We start from the raw sequence: 13,350 nt of genomic DNA on the forward strand, positions 1-13,350 counted from the left end.
AGAGGAGAGCTGAGGTAGGTCTGTGGTGTAGGGGATTTAGCTGATTTAAGTTTGGGCTGATTGATGTTTTGGGTCCTAGATTGGGATGTATATCACCACTGCAAGTGAGTCTGTGGAGTAGGTGTAGATAGAGTTTGGTCAATTTGTGAATTATTTTGGTTTATCTTTGAGAAGAGAGTGGGTTAGTTTTGATTTTCAGTTTAATGCATGAGTAAGAGAAGGATAGGGGGAGGTAAGGTCACAAGGTGATATAGGGACATTTTTTTAGTTTGGTGGTGTTGGCTGTGGAATCAATTTGCCAAGGGGATGGAGTGGGGTTATGAAGCTGAATGTGTTAGGAGGACAGGATGGAAAGTAGGAGTAGATGAAGATTATTAATGGGTAAAATGATGTTTTTAGTAGTTGGGTTGGATATGTGTAACCCATGTTATCTAGTTTCAGAACGAATGTGTTACATGCAAGGGTACTATCTATGAATGAGTGAGATTGGTGTTGTATTAAAGGTGCAGCATTAAGTGTATGTGGGAGTTTGTTGTTAAGAGGGGTAAGAGATTTGAAGTGATAGGTGGATGAGAGTGTAAGACTTGCTAATGGGAGTTGTCTGTAGCTACAATTTGAAGTGATGTTAAGGACTTAGGATCTATATAAGCATCAGGTAATGCTGGCTATACGGCTACAGAAAAGTGATGGAGAGTATGGCCAGTGCAAGAGCTATTGTTTTATGTGTTAGCGAGCTGCAGTATGGGCAAGAAGAATTGGTCAGGTAATTGGTATCCTCTAGTTAAGAGAGGGTAACAGAGATAGTGAGTTAGTAAATATGGGGGGGGGATACTTGTTAAGTTATCTGTAATGATGTTCTTGACTATGGATAAGGTGAATGGGAATTATATATTGTCAATTTATTTGTACTACGTTCAGATATGCATATTTACTGCAGTTAAAAATATTAATTATAGGTAATAGTTAATGGTTATAGGATGGTGTGTATAGATAGGTGGTGGAAGAGGGAGGGATTCCATGTTGGAGTCAGGAAGTAGGCTAGAGTGTTTGTGAAGAACAGGAAGGGGAGGAGTGTTTGGGTAGGAGGAAACAGGTAGTTAGGTAGAAAGGAAATGATATGGGGTGGGTGGGAATGGGGGTGGGAGAAGAGTGAAGTGAGCCCAAGTGTGGTGAGGGTGAACGGAGCAGGGCTGCACCCACAGCAACAGTAAAAAACAATCAATACTTTAACATAAAACAAATTATCAACAGTGAAACGGACGAAAGGGGTGGGGGTGGGCTAAGAGGAAGAAGGTTTGCAGCTGTTGCTCCTGGGGTATGCACTCTAGCTGACTGTAACAGATTTTAACAAGGCATAACACTAGTCACAAAAAGCTGGCACCTACACTACACAAGTGGCAACAACAAGGTTCCTGGAGTTAAACCTGGGGCCTTACCCATCCCATAGTCAATAATTGTATTTTAACTGGATCATACGACAGACAGTGGTTTAAATCTTTTAAGGGGTGCCTCTGTCCTTTAGTAGTACAGGGTACAATCCTGTAGTAAATTTTCTGTTTCCCATACATATATATCTAAGTTGTGATTGAACATGGATAAGTGTGAACTTTATTTTATGTGGTTTCAGAGACTGTTCCAGAGCAGCGGTATCCCTTGCAAGATATACTTATCCCACTAAACTGTTCTGTTGATTTTGCAGAAGAGGTTTAGATCCCTAGACTGAGTATATCAGATGCTATTTGACTTGCTGCTGTGCAGTAAATCCATCAGTAATGTTTCAGTTCTCATTAGTGTTATGAAGTCTGATGCATACATACTCCCTTCTTTCATACTTTTTTCATTGTCCCTTGAAATGAGTGATTTTTTACCACCTGAAGTATGACTTGCTTTGTGGTGAGATCAAATAATCTACTGGTCTAGAGAATGTTGATGTGGATTGGTAGGTGTTTAAATTCCAGCAGTTTAACAAACATTAGGTTAAGATTTTCTTTCTTATAATGTTTCCCCCTCTGGAGTACTGCATTGATATGGTCATCCTGCCTATCCCTTCATTTATTATGCCACTATTCAACCCTGTCCATACCATTCTACCTCTAAGTGCAAGAAACTCTGATAAAAAACAAATGTAATGGGGGTCAAAGGCTAAAAATAAGGGCAGATTACACATATTGCTCCCATAAACTTAGGAACTTACTATAATAAAATATTTAGCATTAGCATCCATTTCTGAAGAATATGAAGTATGACACATGATGTATGTTATTATGTAGTGACTTCAGTCTTCAATAATTTGCTAAAAAAGCACAAATGTTATAAGAAACACAGTAATATGATTTAAACGTGGACATTCTGCAAATATGTGGATAGTGGAGAAGTATGCTGCTGCAGTATCCATATAATGAACACTTTACTGTAATGATCATGACAGATGTTTAAATGATGACACAGAAAACATTAACACAGCATATATACTAAAATGGTTCAGAACTGAAATTATCTATATGTCTTTGCTTCTTAGTTTAACGATGCTTGGCATGAGACACTCATAAAATGATTATACATGTGCTAATACCCTGCCAGCAGTGCACTTCAGTAAGCAGTTGTGGCAGCCTGAAAGTAATGTCAGTAGACTGTAACACTAGTGTATGGTTTACTGGATTGCTGTAGTCAAGATATGAGGAGTCCACTGTGATGTTTTCTACTTACTACATAATGTAAATGATTTTTGCACTGAAACACATTACCCTTCCAAATGTGTTACAATGAAGTGGTACATTTTTACACACAGTTGAAGAGTAGTAGTAATGAGTGCATATCTGTATATGTTTGTCATGTGTGTTGTAGTTACCTTACACAATTTAGTCACAGCACAAAGTCTTCTCACCGATCCACAAACTAAATCAGGAATTGTATACAATGATCTTGAGATAAACTGTCAGGAATGTATGGGTGGCATACGTCTCAACCTGCAGGCATTGAAAATGGGAGTAAAGACCATTGACAAACAGATGCATCTAGCCCAAAATCTGGACAACTAATTAGCATAAGATGTGAATAACAAATAGTACAGAATTCGTCCTGCTGCTAAATGAATGTGTGATAATAACTAGACATGTTTAAAAATCAGAGAGTAACACAACTGGTGGAAAAATAAAATCACACTATCCAAGAAACAGTGTGTGAAAGCTGCAGACTTTAATGAACTGTATTGCAAATTTCTACCACACAAGGTAATTTATTTTTGCTTCTGAAAAAGGGAAATGCAATTTGTGTCCTCTTAATCAAAGTTATGGGCACCACTAGCATGTTGGTCATGTAGTATGGTTTTCTGTGTACTAGACAGCTTAAAAAATCACATGTCATGAGGGGTATCCAGAAAAGTTGTAAAGAGGGTAAATCAAGCCCAACAATAGGAACATAGCTCCAAAAATAGGGGCAGGCAGTACAGGATAAATCAGACCAAAAAAATAAGAACATTCCTCAAAATAGGGACAGTTGAGTGGTCTGATGGGTGGAACTTCATTGGTTTATAAGTGTAAGTATCAGGCATAATATAATTGGTCAAGAGACCTTAATGTGGCACACATAGATATCATTTATGCTACGACAATGTCCATGAATTAAGTAATGTATGAGTTACTGCTGCAGCATGTAATGAACTGCAATCAAAGCATTGCTGCTTTGTCTGCCTGTCAACACATCCATATTCACCCAGACATGTAATTTATGCTACAGCAGTGTGCTGTCTGACACTTGTAATAAGATTTCTCCCATGGTGGGGGCAGTTGACACAATATTCTCAAAGGCTCTGGACTTATATAAGTATATCTGTATATAGATAACAAGGCATGTGTTCTAATCCAGTTATGACTGACTAGTGTTAAGCGTGTATGACTAAACTGCTTATCCAACAGATCTAAAGTGTACAATTCTTCTCATAAACAATGTACTATGAGATATCATATTGACAACACATCCTTAGAGTTGACCCAGTAGTCAGGGATTTAGGGACACACATAGTAATCTAGCCTTTGATTATCACATGTCTACAATGGTGAGGAAATTATTCTATGTTGCACAACTTATAAACAAAGGTATGGCATCTAAGTCCAAGAAAGTCATTGTTCCACTGTATTCGGCATTCATCAGACTTATCATTGAGTAAAATACCCCCTTTGGTATGTACCTAACCAGGCATATCCAACAACTGGAATGTACACAAAGGTTCCTCCCTAAAAGAATACCGAGCATAAGCAATATGTCCTATGCAGACTGCCTCAAGGCCCTATACCTGTATTCTGTCTCCTACAGGCTTTTGAGGGGAGATCTATGCCTGTCATACAGGGCATTGTCAGTCCCCACTCTGATGGACCTCATGCATATCCACAAAACAAACAGCACCAGAATTAATCATTCTAAAGACTTAAACATTGTCAGTGATATAAATAGGACCTGCTGGAGAGATAGGTATGTATCCCAGAAATTACCCAGTCTATGGAATAGGCTCCCTAGCCATTTGAAGCAGAGATCCACCCTAACTCAATTCAAATGAAACTTAGACAATTGAATGGGGAAGCAGAAACTCATCCATGGTTTGGCACTTATGTCTCTAATGGACAGAGGTAACCTGAAAATGGTTCATCTCTCAAGCACATGCTTATACTTATCAAGGGTATCAGAACTTGTCAGAGATTTGGGATGCATGGCTAGGCTTAAAAAGGCCCTTGTGGTCATTAGCATAGTAAATACCAATTAACCTATGCGAGAGTTCCCCCAACAATTTTAGTCCCCTTTAGACCAAACATCTGCGTTGCACCACATGGATGAGGTCATCCCTTCAAATATGTTCTGTTTCATACTTATAGTAAGATTTTTTTTCCCGTGGCATGAATATATAATACATGAATTTGTAGATTGTAGACTTAGGTAGGTGTTCCAATCCAGCAATGAATAAATAAATAAGTAAATGACTGCTATTAGTGTGTGTGACTGTAGCAACAACTACAACTGGCATATCTGACTGATCTGATGTGTACAATTTCACTCAGGAGAAACATTTCCAGCAGGACAGTTCTCCCTCAACCATTTCAGTTCTTTTAGCCAAAATATCTGCTTTGAAAAACAGTGGTGAGGTCATCTCTTCAGAGTTGCTATATCTCACAATCATGGTAAGACTTCTCTTGTAGCATTGGCAGTTGATGCCATGTTCTCTGAATTGTGGACTTAGATAGGCAAGTGCTTGAATCCACCAATGTGGAAGTGTGTGTGATTGCAGTGACAGATAGGGCTGACATATACAATTGATCTATGTGTGCACTTTCACTTAGGAGAAACACTTACACCTGCAGTGGCCCCCCACCAACAATTTTAGTCCCTTTTAACTCAAACATCTGCTTTGCAACAGCATGATAATGTCATCCTTACAAAGCTGCTCTATCTCACCCTTCTAGTAAGACTTTTCCTGTAGCATTAAATGTTGATGTAATGTACTCCAGATTGGGGACTTAGGCAGATGTTTAAATCCAGCAGTGTGCACATATGTGTGACTATAGAGACAGATCACTTCCAGATGAACAAACTCTTGGAGAACAAACAAAAATAGGCTCCGAACCAGCGGGTAAAACTCCAAAAACTTTATTTGAAAGTGAAGTGCTTTTCGTCTTCCATCTTAGGAAGACTTCTTCAGACAAAAAGAAAATTCATTCTACACAATTTAAAAGCAAAAAGGCGTCAAAACAGCGCAATACAAATAACATACAGCTGCCATCAATTAAACACTCATGGCCATCATAATATTGCTAAAGCTATACTATGACTATAGAGACAGGTAAGACTGCCATATCCTATTGATCTGGTGTATACACTTTGACCCACAAGAAACATTTGCACCAAGAGGGGGCAACACAATGCTGAGGTCATCCCATGAAATATGTTCTACTTCACACTTGTAGTAAGTCTTTTTCTGTGGTGTCATTGACAAAGCATGAATCTCTAGATTGTGAACTTAGGTGTTCAAATCTTGCAATGACTAATTAACATATGTGACTATAGTGCTTGGTAGAAGTGACTTATCTAACAGATCTTGCGTGCATATACACTTCCCCTTAGTGGAAATATTTATACTGGAAGAGGTATCCCTCCCTCCTTCCACTCACTTTTAAGCCACAAATCTGCCTGGTCACACATGAATGAGGTCTTTTCATCTCACAGTTGTAGTAAGACTTCTCCTGTAGGATGAGTGGCTAGTATACAGTTCTCTAGAGTGTGGACTTAGGTATTGGATCGCATGTGATAATGTGCATGTGTACAACAACAACAGTGGTAAGACAGAGGTGCATTACCCAACAGATGATGATATGACTGACTTACACGCATAAACACTGACATGGCTAAAGGATTTGGATTACTCAAAATTCATCTTAGCTGATGCATAAGCATTCCAAAACAATGCTTAAGTCAGATCTAGAAATGTATGCTTTTTAACAATAGTAACTTAAAGCCTCCTGTGGCAGGGAAAAGTTTATACACAGCTCTTTAGAGTATTCCCGTAGATAGATCATTGTTTTTCACATCCAGCTTTTTTTTACCTAGTGTGTTTACAGTACAGATTATATGGATTGTGTAGCAATAGCTCCACCTAGAGATGGGATGTAGATAAATCAGCACAGGGTGATCAGTTACATCACTCCATCATCTTGATGGCTCAAACCCATTTATGTGAGTCATACAGCTTCAAACATCACTGCAATCATCCGTTCAGGTCTGTGCATTCTGACAGCTCTAATAATGATTTTTTCCCTGGCATAAGCAGTTAATACACAGTTCTCTAGATTGTGTATCTGGAGACACAGGAGTTCAAAACTGGTTGGGTAATTGTGGAAGACAGCAATGAAAGATAGGACTGGTTTACCCAGCAAATGCTGCCATGCAAACCCACACTGCTGTTGAATGCTAACAGGGATAAAGGATTTTGACCCACACTGAATATATTTTAGGGGAGGCATAACCATTACAGTAAATGAAATCAGTGTTGATGTAATCTCTTCAAGTGTGTGCTTCATGAGACTTCAGATACAGTTCTATCTGTGGCATCAGTGGTTGATATACTACTCTATAAACACAGGTAGGCAAGTGTTCAAGTCTGTTAAGTTGTAAATACTGAGTGTAAAACAGAGTGGTAGTGCCCAGGACTAGCTTTTCCAAAGTAATTCATGATTATTATTTTATATACTGTACATTTTTACAATTGCGGAGAGACAGGCCAAATTGTGTAATCCCTTTAACGGAAGCCATATGCATTCAAACGCAGTGCTCAAGTTGTCCTTCCAGGTGTGTATAGTCTGACAAGTGTTATATGAAGTCTCAGGTTTCACCTTCGTTTAGCGCACAGGTCAAGATGATCGTCACCTACATTGCATATGCGCTAATCCAGTGGTGTATGCTTTTTATTATTTTTTTTACATTACAGTAGTTAGCAAGAATGGCTTATTCATCAGGTCATGATGTAAGTCTTGCCACATTCTGGTCATGAAATGCCATATGACCTGTGTTATTATATCTTGTTATAGTCTTGTAATGGGCAGGTAAAGTTCTTCCAGTAATTACTATACTTTCTTATGAGCATGCCTAATAGAATTGCATATTTTGTTGCATGACGTTAACACAATGCACAATAATTAATTAATGTTGTTGAACAGTTATTGTTAATTGTCGTTTTGTGACAAAAACATATTAGAATTTCTTCAGGCAGCTTGGCTCTAACAACAGCCACACAATGGAACTAGTTGTGAACGTAAAGATAATGCCAACATTGTTGTAGGCTGGTGTATTCTTGTTGCATGTGACCTCTAGTACTCTATAGAGTTCAGTTACTACCAGATGGTACTGTTGCACCTGTCTGTGAGGTCTATTGGCCGTTGTGATCCAGCTATTACAGATTTATTGCACATTGCTCAGCTGGAGGAAAATATTGGTTTCTGACATGATGGTATACTGCCTGCACAGGTATACTTTGTCATACTACATTAACTTGGCTGTGTATGACAGCAACAAGAACACATACAGTAAGCCACAGATCCTGTACCATCCTGACACATATAATACACTGAAAAGGTGCATGCAGCAGTTGTCATTATGCAATTACTGACATTGGGAACATTTTTTACTGTGATTATATCTGCAAGGGGCTGTCTATCATTGGTCATCCTCCCTACTCACATACCTAATCATGTCCATAGATGTACACTAACACTCATCAACAGTTCAGAGTAATGGTGAGTGTGGAAGAGAGGTGAAGAAGAGAGTACAGGCAGGGTGGAATGGGTGGAGAAGAGTGTCAGGAGTGATTTCTGACAGACAGGTACCAGTAAGAGTGAAAGGGAAGGTCTACAAGAGGGTAGTGAGACCAGCTATGTTGTATGGAGATGGTGGAATTGACAAAATGGCAGGAGTCAGAGCTGGAAGTGGCAGAGTTAAAGATGTTAAAATTTGCACTGGGTGTGACAAGGATGGACAGGATTAGGAATCAGTACATGAGAGGGTCAGCTCAGGTTGGACAGTTTGGAGACACAAGTCAGAGAGGCAAGATTGCATTGGTTTGGACATGTGCTGAGGATGGATGCTGAGTATATTGGGAAAAGGATGGTAAGGATAGAGCTGCCAGGTAAGAGGAAAAGAGGAAGGCCTAAGATAAGGTTTATGGATGTGATGAGAGAGGACATGCAGGTGGTTGGTGTGAAAGGGCAAAATGCAGAGGACAGGAAGAAATGGAAACAGATAATCCACTGTGGTGACCCCTAACGGGAACAGCTGAAAGAGAAGAAGATGATGTACACTAACATTCGTAGACATACAAACCTGATGTTAATGTACTGCCTCCACATGATTTGCATCTTCCAGAATCTCCATATTAATATAATTCCCATGAGATATTTCAGATTTCCTGTGTACTTACATGTCATTGGTTATAGTTGCACTGATGTACCAATGCATTGCAGCATAATCATTGGGTAATCTGCTGTTCAAAGTAACAGTTCTGTTTCTATGTCAGGTCATTGTGTATTGCACCACATACTGACTCGGGATGTATTAACTATTCCAGTCATACCCTTCCTAACATGCAAAATGCTGCCACTACTGTTATTATTGCTTCAGCTATCAGTACCTGTTTGGGTATTATAGCCAGTGGTGAGTATTATTTTTCTAATTGGTCCACATTTTCACATATGTAGTTTTCCATTTACTCCTGTAGTGTTACTTTAATAGATATATATCATAGGAATTTCTACACTTGTGTTACCTGGATGGCTGGTCACATATCACAACTGATTCATTTGAAACATTTACTGCCTGCGTTTTATGTCTCTATATACCTGGCAATGCTACTGAATTTCCTATGTGTCCACTACCTGCACTGAATGCAATGTCTTGCTGTATCATGTGTACTTGTTGACTAGTATGATATTTTTCTGTCCCTATTTTCCAGGGACATCCCTGAGTTTGACACCAGTTGTAGAACTTTTCTTTTTAATAATTGGAATAATGTGTCACATTTGCAGAAAGATAGCAAATTTTGCATAAGTAAATAATGATGCTAATTAGAGGTGAACACTTCTTTCATTTCTGAAAATGTATATTAATTCGGGTCAACTTTCATTCACTGAAATTACACCTTATCGAATCTTAAAAAGCCAACTTCTAAGTGAAAGTGCAAATTAATGAATACACACTTTTGTGAAATACACATTAGCGAATAATAGTTGGGGTTCCAGGATCGTGTGGCAGGACAGGTGTGGTGTTTTTTAGTTCGTAGTTACATTTCTAACTGGAGTGGAAGGTGTACAGCAGTTGGCCCTCATTGATATAGATCGCAGTACCTTGAGGATAAAGAAATATATCATTTTCCCCACTGTAGTGCAATCTTGGAGTCAGTATATATAATTAGCGGGGGTGTGGGGGTGCAACCCTTCACATTGGAGGTGCAGGGGAGCTTGCCCCCCTGCAAAACTTTGTTTTTAGTGTATATGTTAATTTTTTTGTAATTCAGTGATGTGTATTTCGTGAAAGTACGTTTTCATTAATTTGCACTTTCCTTAACTGAAGTCAGCCATTTAAGATTTGATAAGGTATACCTTCAGTGAATTAAAGTAGATCCATTAATCCGCATTCTCTTATTCTGTCAATATTTCAGTTTAACAGTACTAGCATTTTAGAAAGTGTTCTTGATTGTCCATGATTATTTCTAGATTTGTCCTCTCATTCATTTTTTATTTCTGATTCATTTCAGAGCAGTGGCTGTTATCTATTAGGCTTTCCCTACTTTTCATGTATTCCAGATTGCCCTATCTAATGTTGTGCCATTTGTGCAAACCTGCTTATTGAGCTTAGGCTTGTTTACGATCTTTTGTTTGCATTGTCTGCACTGTCTCTGCTGCACCTCAATGTGGCCAAGAGCATGTGTTCTGGCCACAGCCAGGTGCTACTCAATGTGTAGACAAACTTGGAGCCTTGCATATTAGATTAGCACTACTACGTATTCCTCACAGATCGCCAATATCGTTAGCTTCAGTGTGACATGTACACCCTGATAATCAATCCCCTGGACTTTATATCTAGTCTTGCTATGAGCCTTTACCCCCTTCATCTTTATTGCTGTTGAATTATCTATAGTGCTGCAAGTCATCAGTGCCAGAAGGTCAGTAGTCTGCATAATTTGTTTAATGCCTGAAAGATCAAGGTACCTGGATGTATATTCCAGTGTTAACATAACAGTATTGAACTGGGGGAGGGTGCTTGATTCCGAAGTACCATCTTTCAGCTGAAATGTTAAACCAAGGTTCCAACTGCTTTGTAATAGCTTAGGGCAAAGTTGACTTATTGCTTACAAAGAAGGTCTGCAAACTTGCCATCTAATATTCTATCAATAAATCCTGATCCTTTGGACAAAATCAAGCTATAAGACTTAAAGAACAAACAGATGTTCTTATTTGTCAAACCATAATTGTTCAGATAACAATTTGAATATCAGAGCTGTTCAGCACAGCCTCGACTTTACTGTTTTATCATTCATTAGTCGGAAGGTCTTAAACTCAATTTTATAAATCACAATAATTTTATATTGTTTTGTAAAGACCTTAAACTACATCAGCAAATCCTCAGGCTACGTGTAAACTCTGAGCCACAGTTTTATTCATCCAGTTGTGAGCTATCATGAGACCAAGCTATTCTGCCTCTGTTGCTGGGTTGAGGAGATATTTAGAAAAAAAAAAGAAAATGATGTCAATTGCATAATTATATACTTGGGGTCATCTCTTAATACCGCTTCAGTTTTTTTATTGTGACAGGGTTAAATATAATCTGCAGCTGTGTTATTCATTATGTTAAGTATTAAGCTAATATTATTCCACAACCTGTATGTAACATGGTTCTGCAGTTATTACCACAAGTATGAACATGCAAAAGTTGATGCCTAGAGGCATCACTAAGCTGATATTAGAGAAATGCCTGGAGATGTCACTAGTCACTAAGGTTTAATGAGATTCTACGTCAATTATCAGGAAGAAAAACATGACAGTTTCCCTGGTGCTCTGAACAAATATCCCCCATCTGTATAAATATCAGTTCTGTGTTTCCCTGAAAGTAGGCCACAAGTCTCGTATGACTAATCGAGTCAACAAAAAAGAAATAAAATAAAATAAATAAAAAAATGCCTTACCCTGCACACTAGCACTATTCTCAAAGTTTCTGAATCATGCCTAGTGTGCTTCTAAATGGCAAAACTCTACCTACAATATTTGAAAGGAAAACACAGAAGGTAAATTTGTATGTGTGTGATATATATAAATTAAAGACCAGTACAGTATGATAGATGGGATAATGAAAGTTAAATTAAACTAGCATGAAACCTGAAAGAATATATGTCATCTTGACACAAATGATGTCATGATAATTTATAAATGTTTAATACACATTTTCAGCAAAAAAGTGGAAGCAGTTAAATTGTGATGACAAAGATGGTTTTAGAACTAAATGCCATTCCACAATTTCACAAGGCTAAAGCCATGCCTTATGCCTTTATAGATAAGGTACAGTTGAGAGTTACAAATACTGGAATTTGCTAAAGTACTAGCAAAAACAAAATGTACTGAAATGGCTGCATGACTGGTATTAATGTGTAAAGGAAGCAGGTCTGAAAATGTTTGTATAGCTTTATGCTATCAGATTACTATTGAAATGGCATTCTAGCTGTATTTTATTCTAGACCAGGAATCAGATATATCTGCATATTTCTAAGTTGAGAATATGATTTACAAAGAATAACTTGGGTGCCACAGTGGTGCAGCGGTTAACGTTGTCACCTCACAGCAAGAGGTTCTACGGTTCGATTCTCGGCTGGGATGCCTTCTTTGTGGAGTTTGCATGTTCTCCCTGTGTTCGCGTGAGTTTCCTCCGGGTACTCCAGTTTCCTCCTACATTCCAAAGACATGCATCTGGAGCATTTCTCCCCGGGCCTCCGCTGAAAACAGGCTCTGTGGAACCTAGTCAGACTTTCCCGGTCAAACAATGTTAAATAAAATAAATAAACTTGGTGCAAATCTATATACAAGTAGACATAAAGAAAGATTAAAAAATTGATTTTCAATCAATTAACACTAATAAGGGATTGTATCTGAGTGATGGACTATTTGTTTTTAATTTGCATCTACTCCTGCTATTTAGTAGCAAGTAATAAACACCTTGACAGGTTCAAGGAATACAGTCAAGCTAGGCTAGAGTTTTCACTCTATGATACCTGAAACCTCCTGTAATAGAGGCCCATGGGATATATGCAAATGAACCCTTAAGGCCATCAAGTGTTTCAGCTGTATGGCCCGATTGTTTTTATAAGCAAGCAACTTCTGCACCATAGGATTAAAATTACTGTTATATTCAAAGAGTGATCCTCAGTGATATTCCCAGCAGCTGATACTATTAATCTGAAAGGTGGATGAATGGTACTCTTGGGTTGCCAAATGCCACCATCAGCCTAGGCAGATAACCTGTAATTAATGCAGTTATTCACTAATAAATTAGACAGAGTATTTTCAGTAAAAAGGTATATTTCTTATGTGTATCAAATAGGGGTACCTCTTATATTTATCAGTATTATTTGAAATATGTTCCATGGATTTTAATCTTCCTGCTCCTGAAACATAATTACTATATTCCCTCCCTTGTCAGCTTTCATGAAATGTAATTTTCTGTTAGTAATATCATTCAAAGCCTGCTCTTCTATAGAGCATAAATTGTAGTACACCCCCTTTTGCTTATTGTAAAGGGCATTACAAATATCATTTTTGCACAAATTCTGAA

This window comes from Protopterus annectens, chromosome 1.part1 (assembly GCF_019279795.1).
Source record: "Protopterus annectens isolate FY-2018-M chromosome 1.part1, PAN1.0, whole genome shotgun sequence".
In the NCBI taxonomy this organism is placed as follows: domain Eukaryota; kingdom Metazoa; phylum Chordata; order Ceratodontiformes; family Protopteridae; genus Protopterus; species Protopterus annectens.